This window comes from Octodon degus, unplaced genomic scaffold, assembly GCF_000260255.1.
Source record: "Octodon degus isolate 3935 unplaced genomic scaffold, OctDeg1.0 scaffold00015, whole genome shotgun sequence".
Lineage (NCBI taxonomy): Eukaryota > Metazoa > Chordata > Mammalia > Rodentia > Octodontidae > Octodon > Octodon degus.
Window position 1 is genome coordinate 22,416,625 of NW_004524591.1, and position 10,552 is coordinate 22,427,176.

A 10,552-nucleotide genomic window follows, 5' to 3' on the forward strand; every position below is an offset into this window, starting at 1 on the left:
CCCCCTGGTGGACTGAGCTGGCCACACACACAAAGAAAGAAAGAAAGAAAGAAAGAAAGAAAGAAAGAAAGAAAGAAAGAAAGAAACTATTAGACATAGAGGTAAGTGAGGCATACAGAACTCCAATTATACATGATAAAAAAATCTAAATCAAGTCACATAACACTCAAGATTCCAAAAATCATGCATGATAATAGAATATTAAAGGTATTAGAAAAAAGAAGCAAATCACATATAAAGGAAAACTAATCAGAACCACAGCAGACTTTACAACACAAACCTTTAAGTCAAGAAGAATTCAGAATGAAGTATTTTAATCCCTAAAAGAAAAGAAGCTGCAGCCCAGATGGATGTCCAATGCAAAACTATCTTTCAAAATCAATGGAGAAATAAGATACTCGAATGAAAAGAACAACTGAAGAAAATCATGACCCCCAAACCAGCTGTCCAGAATGTTCTGAGAGATATTTTAGAAAGACATAAGATTACAATTCCAAGAAAACCAACATAAAGAAGCTATCAGGCATTGTAAGCAATTAAATAGAAGGGAAAGCCAGAAATACAAAAACAAAAGGAAAATAATATGACAAGATTAAATTAATACATATCATTTGTAACCATCAACATAAATGGTCTCAATTCACCAATCAAAAGAAATAGACTAGCAGAATGAATCAAAAGGCCAGATCCAACAATATGCTGTATACTTGAAACACATTTAACTCAAAAAGAAATTCATGGATTAAAGTCAAAGGATGAAAAACAATATTTCATGCAACAGGAAACCAGAGAAAAGCAGGGGTATCCATTCTATTTGCAGACAAAATGAACTTCACATCAAGACTGAGCAAGAGAGACAAAAAAGTTACTGCCTACTTGTTAAGGAAAAATGCCAAGAAGAAAGGATAACAAGCATAAAATATATATGCACCAAATACCACCACACCCAAATATACAAAACAAATATTAACAGACATGAAAAATTAAACAGACACTAATACAATTGTAATGAAGGAACTCAATGTCACACTGCCATAGACAGATTTAGAGGGCAAAAAGTCAACAAAGAAAGTATCTCTTGGACTGAACAAAACCTGTGAATAAAATGGAGAATTTAGTAGATGTCTACAGAGTCTTATGTCCAACAATATCAGGATACACATTCTTCTCACCTGTGCATGGGATGTTCTCCAAAACAGACCACATACTAGCTCATGCTGAAGCAAATGCAAAAGAATTGAAATTATCCATGTATATTATGAAACCATAGTGCAATGAAATTGAAAGTCAATGCCAAAAGAAAACACAAAAAGTACATAAACACCTGGAAACTAAATAAAACCCTTCCAAAAAATGAATGGATCACAGATGAAATTAAGCCTTTTTTTTTTTTTTTTTTTCAGAACCAGGGATTAAACTCAGGCCCTTGTGCTTGCCAGACAAGCACTTATTCTACTGAGCCATCTCCCCGGCCCCCAAAGATGAAATTAAGGAAGAAATTAGATCATCTCTACATTTAAACAATAATACCAATATAATATAGCCCTCTCAGTGCTGAGATTATAGACCTCTACCACCATGCCCAGCTGTCACCTTACTTTTGACAAAGAAGCTAAACACTTTCACTGGAAGGAAGACAGCCTCTTTTAGAAATGGTCCTTAGAAAATTTAATATATTGGCATTATTGAAAGAAGAAATGAAAGAAGTCAAGTGTATAATTTATAAATTTAAGGAAATTTATAGCTGTGAATTGCCATATCAGAAAAAAAGAAAGTTCAACTAATACCTATTAAAGAACATCAAGTATCTAGGAAAAAGAAAAAGAATTCAAATCCAAAGCTAACACATGGAGGAAAAATAAAAAGATCAGAGGAGAAAGAAATGCAATGAAGACAAAAAAAAAAAAAAAAGAAAGAAAGAAAAAATTAATGAACCATAAAATTGTTTCTTTGAAAGATTAAATAAAACTCTTCCCATTCTTACCCAACCTTATCAAAGAAAGAAAGAAAAGACTCAAATCCATGCAATTAGGAATGAAATATGTGAAATCACAATAGATCCTGCAGAAATCCAGATGATCATCAATACTTAGTTCAAGAAGAATTACTTACAATGCCTGATAGATTCTTTCTATTGGATTTCTTGGAATTGTAATCTTTGCTATGTCTTTCTAAAATGTCCTTTAGAACATTTTGGAGAGCTGGTTTGGGGGTCATGATTTTCTTCAATTGTTCTTTTCATTTAAGAATTCTAATACAATGGAAAACAGAGGAAAAATGGACAGATTCCTAGACACATATGAATTTACAAAGATGAATCAAGAAATAAACCAGTATCAATGAGTGAAACTGAAGCTATAACTAAAACTCTACCAACAAAGAAAAACTCAGGAGTTCCGGCGAGGAGGCCGCCCCAGTGACAGCGATGGCGGTGGAGTCGGCGCTCCAGGTGGTGGAGAAGCTGCAGGCGCGCCTGGCCGCGAACCCGGACCCCAAGAAGCTATTGAAATATTTGAAGAAATTTTCCACCCTACCTATTACAGTAGACAGGGGTTGGGAAGACGGTGAATAGCTTTTGAAAGCATGAGCAAGTTGGGGACTTCACCAGGGGCCTTGTGGCCCAGTGGAAGAAGCTGGTGCCTGTTGAACAAAACAATGAGGCTGAGGAACAGGACTTTGAGAAGAGTAATTCAAGAAAGCGCCCTCGGGAAGCTCTTCAGAGAGAGGAAGAGATCGAAGGGGACTACCAGGAAAACTGGAAAGCTTCCGGCAGCTGGTCCTATAGCCCTGAGCACAGACAGAAAAAACACAAAAAGCTCTTGGAGCTGGAAAGACCTCACAAAGTGTCTCACAGTCATGAGAGGAGAGAGGAGAGGAAGAGGTATCTCAGAATGTCACCTGCATACTCTTCAGACCCCAAGTCTTCTGACTACGGCCATGTCCAGTCCCCTCCGTCCGCTGGCAGTCCTCATCAGATGTACATGGACAATTACAGGTCCCCAGAGGAGGAGCATGAGCCCACTGTTCCACATCAGAAACCCAGAAAAGGCCACAGTAATGCCTTTCACGATAGACTAGGGGTCAGCCATGAGCAACACCTGGGTGAAACCCATGGGAAAGGGACCCTGAATCCAAGCAAGGAGCACAAATCTTCCCACAAGGAGAAACGCTTCGGGGAAGCCAAGAGCGATGAAAAGTCCTCTTTGGGCAGAGAGAAACCACATAAGTCTCTCTCCAGAGAGGAGAACCAAAGGCCACTGTCAGGGGACAGTGTCAAGGAGAAACTGCCCTCCAGTGCCACCAAGAAAGAGAAGGAAAGAGAAGGTAGCAGCCTCAAAAAGAAGTGTTTGCCCTCTGTGGAGGTTGTCTCAGACAACCACCTTAAAAAATCAAAGCACAAGGACTCTGAGAAAACCAAGTCAGACAAAAGCAAGCAAAGTGCGGATGGCTTAGACGTGGGGAAAGGGGTGGGAGACTCTTCCAAAATAAGAGAGAAGGTTTCTAACAACCTCAAGACTCAAGAAGGGAAAGTAAAAACCTCCAATTCAGAGAGGAAGTCACTGAGCTCGCTCCCTAAAGTGGAGGAGACCGACGTGGATGATGAATTTGAGCAGCCCACCATGTCGTTTGAGTCGTACCTCAGCTATGACCAGCCCTACAAGAAAAAGAAAAAGGTGGTAAAAACTTCAACCACAGCACCTGGGGAAAAAGGACTTTAAAAAAGTGGTTCCAAAAGCACTAGTAAAAACTTGGACTCAGTTCAAAAATTGCCCAAAGTGAATGAAAACAAATCTGAGACGCCACAGCCAACTGGAATGGATTCAGCCAGGCTGAGAAAGGTCCCCCCCCACCCCCGAAGCACTGCCAGTGTTGCCAGACCTCCCGTTGTCTACAATCCAGGCCAATTACCGCCCACTTCCTTCCCTTGAGTTCATGTCATCCTCCCTTGAGTTCATGTCATCCTCCCAGCCAAAGCGAAAAGCATTTTCTTCGCTCCAGGAAGAAGAAGCAGCCGGGTTCACGGGGCGCAGGATGAACTCTATGATGCAGGTGTACTCTGGTTCCAAGTGTGCCTATCTCCCCAAAATGATGACCCTGCACCAGCAGTGCATCCGTGTGCTCAAGAACAACATCAATTCCATCTATGAAGTGGGAGGAGTCCCCTATTCTGTTCTTGAACCCGTTCTGGAGAGGTGTACACCAGAGCAGTTGTACCGCATAGAGGAATACAATCATGTTTTAATTGAAGAAACAGATCAATTATGGAAAGTTCATTGTCACTGAGACTTTAAGGAAGAAAGACCCGAAGAATATGAGTCCTGGAGGGAGATGTAGCTGCGGCTTCAGGATGCCCGAGAGCAGTGGCTACGAGTTCTGACAAAGAATATCTGATCTGCACATGCCAACAAGCCCAAAGGCCGGCAAGCAAAGATGGCCTTTGTCAACTCTGTGGCCAAGCCACCTCGCGATGTTCGGCGGAGGCAGGAGAAGTTTGGAACTGGAGGAGTCACTGTCCATGAGAAAGTCAAGATTAAGCCGGCCCCATACACCACAGGAAGCAGCCACGTTCCTGCCAGCAGCAACAGCTTTAACTCCAGCCCGGAGGAGCCGGCCTACGATGGCCCCAGCACCAGCAGCGCCCACTTGGCGCCAGTGGTCAACAGTACTGTCTGCTATGATCCTAGGAAACCAGCAGTGAAGAAAGTTGCCCCGATGATGGCCAAGACGATTAAAGCTTTCAAGAATAGATTCTCCAGGCAATAAACGGGAAGACCTGCCTTGCAGGTGGAATTTGGGAGACAGGAATACAGGGACATTGGGGCTGCGGAGTGAGCCTTCCAGAGGAGACCGGAGTCTTTTGCTTTGTGCCAGCTTTTGGCCTCTGCAGCCTGCACGTGTGCTGGTGTCGGCCCTGTGTGCCGCAGTCTCATACCCTGCCTGGAGCACACTGCAGGGTTCTGAAGACGATGTGAAACCTCAGGCTCACTGAGGATTTTAAGGTTAATTATACTTTTGTTGCTAATTAGAACCTTTGTAAACTATTATGTCATAGTTTTAATAAATATTGTCCCCAGATTGTATTTCTATCACCCACAGGGTTTTGCAGGGGGTTTTCATTTTGTCCTTCACCACACATTCAGCCTTTTCTTTTGCAGGTCCTTTATTAAAGTTAGATGAAAGCTGTTCCCTGTCCCAGGTTGCTCTGCAGAGCAGACTGTCAAGAGGGAGGACTGGGCAGCCCTGCAATCTGTGTGGTGCTTGCTGTGTGTCGGGCCAGGAGTGGGTATCAGGCTCATCCTTAGGGGGGCCTGGCATGGGGACAGCAGTGTTGCGGGCTCCTGGCCCTCCGCCCCTCCTCAGTGTTGCTCCAAGTTCTACACAGGTGCCTCTTTCTACCCACTCAGTTGTATTTATTAAGGGAGGCTCTTAGCAAAGCCTAGAGTCCTACCATCTTTGTAAGTCTGTCTTGCTCACTCTTTCTCACTCTCTTTCCTTTCTTTTTTGATCCTGGGGATGGAATTCAGAACCTTGCACTTGCCAGGCAGGTGCTTAAGCTGCTGAGTTGTCTCTCAGTCTCTGTTTCTTTATTCTAAATAAGGCTCACTAGAGGACACAGAACCTTGAGAGATTAATTTGCATAAAATCAGCAATTTCATAATTTCCAGTTTCTGATTCAAATTTTGAGTGATCCTCCCCCAACTCCGTGCACCCCAGCCCAGGAAGAAAATGAAACCACCACAAACATGGCAGGGCCTTTCACACAGCCTTCAACATGGCTTTGGAGTTTTAAAAGCCAGCACTTTAATCTTGATCCTGGTGAGTTGCCATTAGGAGTGAGTGTTTTTTAAGCTTGCAGTGCTTTGTTGGAAATTGCTTTTGTTTTTGCTCCTCTTTTGAAGGCTGGGATGGTGTGACCAGAGTGCAGCGGTGTACTGTGCAGCAGAGAGCTCCGCAGCGCAGGCCTTCTGTCTTTAGTGCCTATGCCAGGGCTGGAGGAAGGAGCCACGTAGGAACCTGAGCCACAGGGGCACCCATCGAGTCTAGGAGGGGAGGCTCTTAGCTTTCAGCTTGGCATAGAGGCAAGATCAGAAGTAGGAGGGCAGTGTCTACTCATTCCTGGCTGGCAAAGAACATGGGCCAGTAGGAACCGTGTGGTGGTGACGCAGGCGGACACGCCAGGAACTTGAGAAGTACAACCATAGAAACCTACAGACAATTAGAGGGCATAGGTGGCCAGATGATGGGCAGCTGGCCAAGCTCAGCCAGGGAGCCCTCCTCAAGCTCCCTGAAGGCCTAGACTTTGGAGCCCACCATTCCCATAGCCCTAGAGACCTCAGCTAGGCTGACCTGGAAGATTCCAGGGCACCGCAGGCTCTGCATTCCTTGGTGTGTGTTGCTGTGCCAGGTGCCTGCTGCAGTGGGACACAAGTATTGCCGGGTTTTAATTTGATGTATCTGAATTGGGTAAAGCATTCTTCCTCTTGCTATGGCTTGTTTTACCCCTATCCTGTATAGCCCAGTCCCCAGATCTAATATTAGCCTCTTATCTGAAACTAAATTAACAGATGGATCAGGTGCCAGGCATCTACTGTCTGGAATAGCTTCCTCTAGGTGTCTGTCACCTTGAACTTGTCTCCCAACTATGTCTCTCATTCTTTGCTACTGAACCAGTTTTTCCCATTTCAAGTTCAGTTGTGTATGATTCAGACCCCTTTAGTAGGGGTCTTTAAGTGGGAAAGGAAGGACACAAATCTGTCCATTCCAACGTCAGTACCCTTTTTGGGTACATACAGATTTCTATGAACTCCTCTGGCAAAGTGCCAGCTCTTCCTGTCTCCCTCTGAATGTCTGTGCCAGGGGTGTGGCCTGGAGAGCCAGCAGCTTCGGGCTGAGCGAAGCGGCTGCAGGGCAGGTGCAGGTGCAGACGATGTGGAACCTTTGGTCTCCGTGTGAAGCCTCGTGCAATCTTTCTCTGTGCTACACTACACATGAATCACCAAATTCCAGACGAACCCCTTGTGATCCTCAGTGTGATGAGCAGGTTCTTTGGGGCTTTTCTTTCTTTGAGGTGGGAGGGGAAGGAGCAAGTGGTTGCCCTGCTCTTCATTTGTATTTTGGTCCCAAAATGTAAATACAATTTTTTATGTTACTTTTTTGTGGTAACTACCAAGATGAATATTTTAATTAAATAAGTTATACAAAACAAGAATCCCATTTCTAAATAAAAAAAAACTTAAAAAAAAAACAAAGAAAAACTCAGTTCTTGACAGAGTTACTGTCCAATACAAGAAATTCAGAGATTTAATGTCACTATTCCTCAAATTCTTTTATAAAATTGAAAAAGAAATGATACTCATGGTCATTCATGGAAGCAAGCATTACCCTGATACCAAAACCAGAGAAGGATTCAACCAAAAAGATTCAGTCAATCTCCCTATTGAGCACAGATGCAAAAATCCTCAATAAGAATCATTTACTGAATTCTGTTCATCAGTCTAAGAAGATTATTCACCATGACAAAGTACAAATCATTCCAGGGATGCAAACATATGCAAATCAGTAAGTATGACACACCACAATCATATGATCATTTCAATAGATGCAGAAAAAGTATTTGACAAAGTCCAACACCCCATGGAAAATTGGAAAAGATGGTCTTTATCTCAATCTGATAAAAGCCTTCTATTACAAACCAACGGCCATACTGTATGACCATAGTATATGTTCAAAACTGAAAGCTTTTACTCAATTCAGAAATAAGACAAGGATATCCACTCACACCACTCAGTATAGTTCTAGAAAATTTAGCCAGAGCAATTAGACAAAAGAAAAAAAAATAAGAGGAATGAGGATAGAAAGGAAAGTGTTAAATTATCATTATTTGCAGATGACATGATACTCTACATAGGAGACCCCAAAACCCACCAAGACTCTGGATTTAATAACCAGGTTCAGTTTCATAGTTGGATACAAAGTTAACACTCAAAAATCAATAACATTTCTACACACAAAAAACTCAATGAGATAGAAATTAAGGAAACCAAAACTTTCACATTATGATTGAAAAAAATTAAATACTTTGGAATCAATCTAACAAAGGAAGTAAAAGATCTTTACAGTGAAAACTATAGGTCTCAAAAAGGGGATAGAAGAGGATATTAATAAATAGAAAGATATTCCTTGCTCTTGGGTAGGAAGAATCAACATAGAACAATGGCCATATTCCCAAAATTGTCATACAAAGTTATTGCATTCTGGATCAAAATACCCACTACATAACTACAGAAAACAATACTAACATTCATTTGGCCAAAAGAGACCTAGAATAGCAAAAGCAATACTGGGCAACAAAGGCAAGGCAGGTGTCACCACATTCCCTAATTTGAAATTATGCTACAAAGCTAGCTACTATGATAAAAACAGCATGGTACTGGCAAAAAAAGAAAAAAGAAAAAAAAAGAAAAAGAAAAAAAAGAAAGAAAAGATATGAGGATCAATGAAACACATTAGAAAATGTAGAAACAACTCCAAACACTCAGCCACCTTATCTGTTTCTTTGATGTTTATTTGTTTGTTTGTTTTTTGAGACAGTGTCTCACTATATAACTCAGGCTGGCCTTGAACTCACAGTGTAGTCCAGGATGCACTTGAACTCATGACAATCCTCCTGCCTCAGCCTTCTCAGTGCTGAGATTACAGACCTGCACCACCATGCCCAGGTGCCACCTTATCTTTAACAAAGGAGCTAAACACTTTCACCAGAAGCAAGATAGCCTCTTTAAGAAATGGTTCTGGGTAAAGTGGCTTTCTACATGCTTCTTGTGGTTTGGGGTTTTTGCAAGGTCAACAATATAGTAAGGACACATTTTAAAATAGTGTTTTATAGTGAATCACCCAAGAAGCACACACAAGTGCAGGAAATCTATCTATATGCTAAATACTAAAGAATCCAGCTGAAGGCCTAGATCCTAATAGCCTGTAAAAATCCAGCTAGAAACCTATAGCTCATAACAATGCCTCCCACAAGTCCAACTTGAAGTCTAGAGCCTACAATGAAGTCTCATACAGGCCCCTTCACAGATCTGTGCTGGAAAGGCCCAAAGGTCAGTGGTGGAATCTAGGAAGTCTGCGCCAGTGGAATGAAGGATCTGTGTCAGCAAGCTGAAGGATCTGAGCTAGAGTTAGAAATCAACACTCAAGGTAAGCACAGAGCTCCCCCATAAGTACTACAGCCATCCTCAGCAGCAGTGAGATCACAAGCCCCTCCAGCAATGAAGAAAGCTGATCTCCCATCAGGAAAGCCAATGCGACAAGCTTCATGAGGCTGAGCAATGCGCCATCTTCCCCTCTGAAGCCAGGAATCGATGCTCAAGATGAGGACCAGAGCTTCTCCAAAGTTCATCAGAAAAGCCAGCATGACAAGGTCCTCCAGGAGAACAGCCCAAGAGAACTGGCAGCTTCCAAAAGGTCTGACAGCTTCTTTCAACAGCATCCCTAACAGTGTTTCAGCAGCTTCTCCTGTTCTGCCTTTATGCTGCTGGCAGCAATGGTCAGGTGGACCTCTGGCACCTAGCTCCATGCTAGTTTAATTCATCAGAGTGTAATAAGTTGACCACCAGTTAGAAATCCACTACAATGCTGAAGATTAAAACTACACCCATATCTCTCACCATGCTCTAAATTCCAATCAAATAGGCTAAGTATATAAATATTAAGATAGAAACACTAAATCTGCTAGAAGAGAAAAATAGATAAAACTCTTGATAACATAGGTGTAGGTCAAGTGTTATGAACAAAACCCTGACCACATGGCAAATATTACAAGTCAACAACTGACATCTCATCCTATTAAAAAGCTCTTGTACAGCAAAAGAAATCATAGAGTGAAGGGACAACTCACAGTGAGAAAAAAGCTTTTGTCAACTGTCTTTCAGACAAAGGATTAATATTTAGGACCTATAAATAACTTGAAAATAATCATATTCCCCCAAATTTATAGATGCAGTCCAAAAATAGGCATTTAAAATAAATACAAACTTCTCAGATGAAGAAGTAGAAATGGCAAATAAATATATGGGAAAATGTACATCATTGGTCATTCAACACGTAGGGATTTATTGGTCTCTCGGTGATCCCTGGAAGAAAATGGTGAGAGGATTTACAAAATTAAGACAAGAGACTGGCTACTCTGAAAAGCCATCTTTGCATTGTTCCCGGACCGTCTCCCTGCTCGCTGCAGCCACCTCCGCCGCGCACCTCCGCCGCGGTCTCCAGCAGCTGTCTCACCAGAGTCCTCGAACTCTCACTTTATTTTTCACCCGCTGCACCGAACCACCAGTGTGCCCAACCATGTCAGATGCGGCCATGAACACCAGGTCCAAGATCACCACCAAGGACTTGAAGGAAAAGAAGGAGGTCGTACAGGAGGCAGAGAATGGCCGAGATGTCCCCAGAACGGGAACACTAACGCAGAGAGTGGAAAGCAGGAGGTGACAATGAGGTAGAGGAGAGGCGGAAGGCAGGGAGGAGGAGAAGAAGGGGCAGGGGAAGG

General features: G+C 42.5%; 1 long non-coding RNA gene and 2 pseudogenes across 2 annotated transcripts in view; 2 read left to right on the forward strand and 1 right to left on the reverse strand.

Moving 5' to 3' along the window:
- The window catches only part of LOC111815336, a 25,360-nt gene extending 15,180 nt beyond the window's left edge, over positions 1-10,180 (reverse strand). Inside the window, exons 1-2 of the long non-coding RNA XR_002820041.1 lie at positions 10,108-10,180; positions 1,130-1,134 (exon numbers count right to left, since the gene is read on the reverse strand). This is a non-coding gene — a long non-coding RNA (uncharacterized LOC111815336). The remainder of the gene's footprint in view (positions 1-1,129; positions 1,135-10,107) is intronic.
- LOC101567692 lies at positions 2,399-4,919 on the forward strand (annotated as a pseudogene). The gene has a single exon (XR_192391.2). The product of XR_192391.2 is annotated as an elongin-A pseudogene (transcript).
- Positions 10,181-10,350: 170 nt separating the features above from the next.
- The window catches only part of LOC101568096, a 700-nt pseudogene continuing 498 nt past the window's right edge, over positions 10,351-10,552 (forward strand).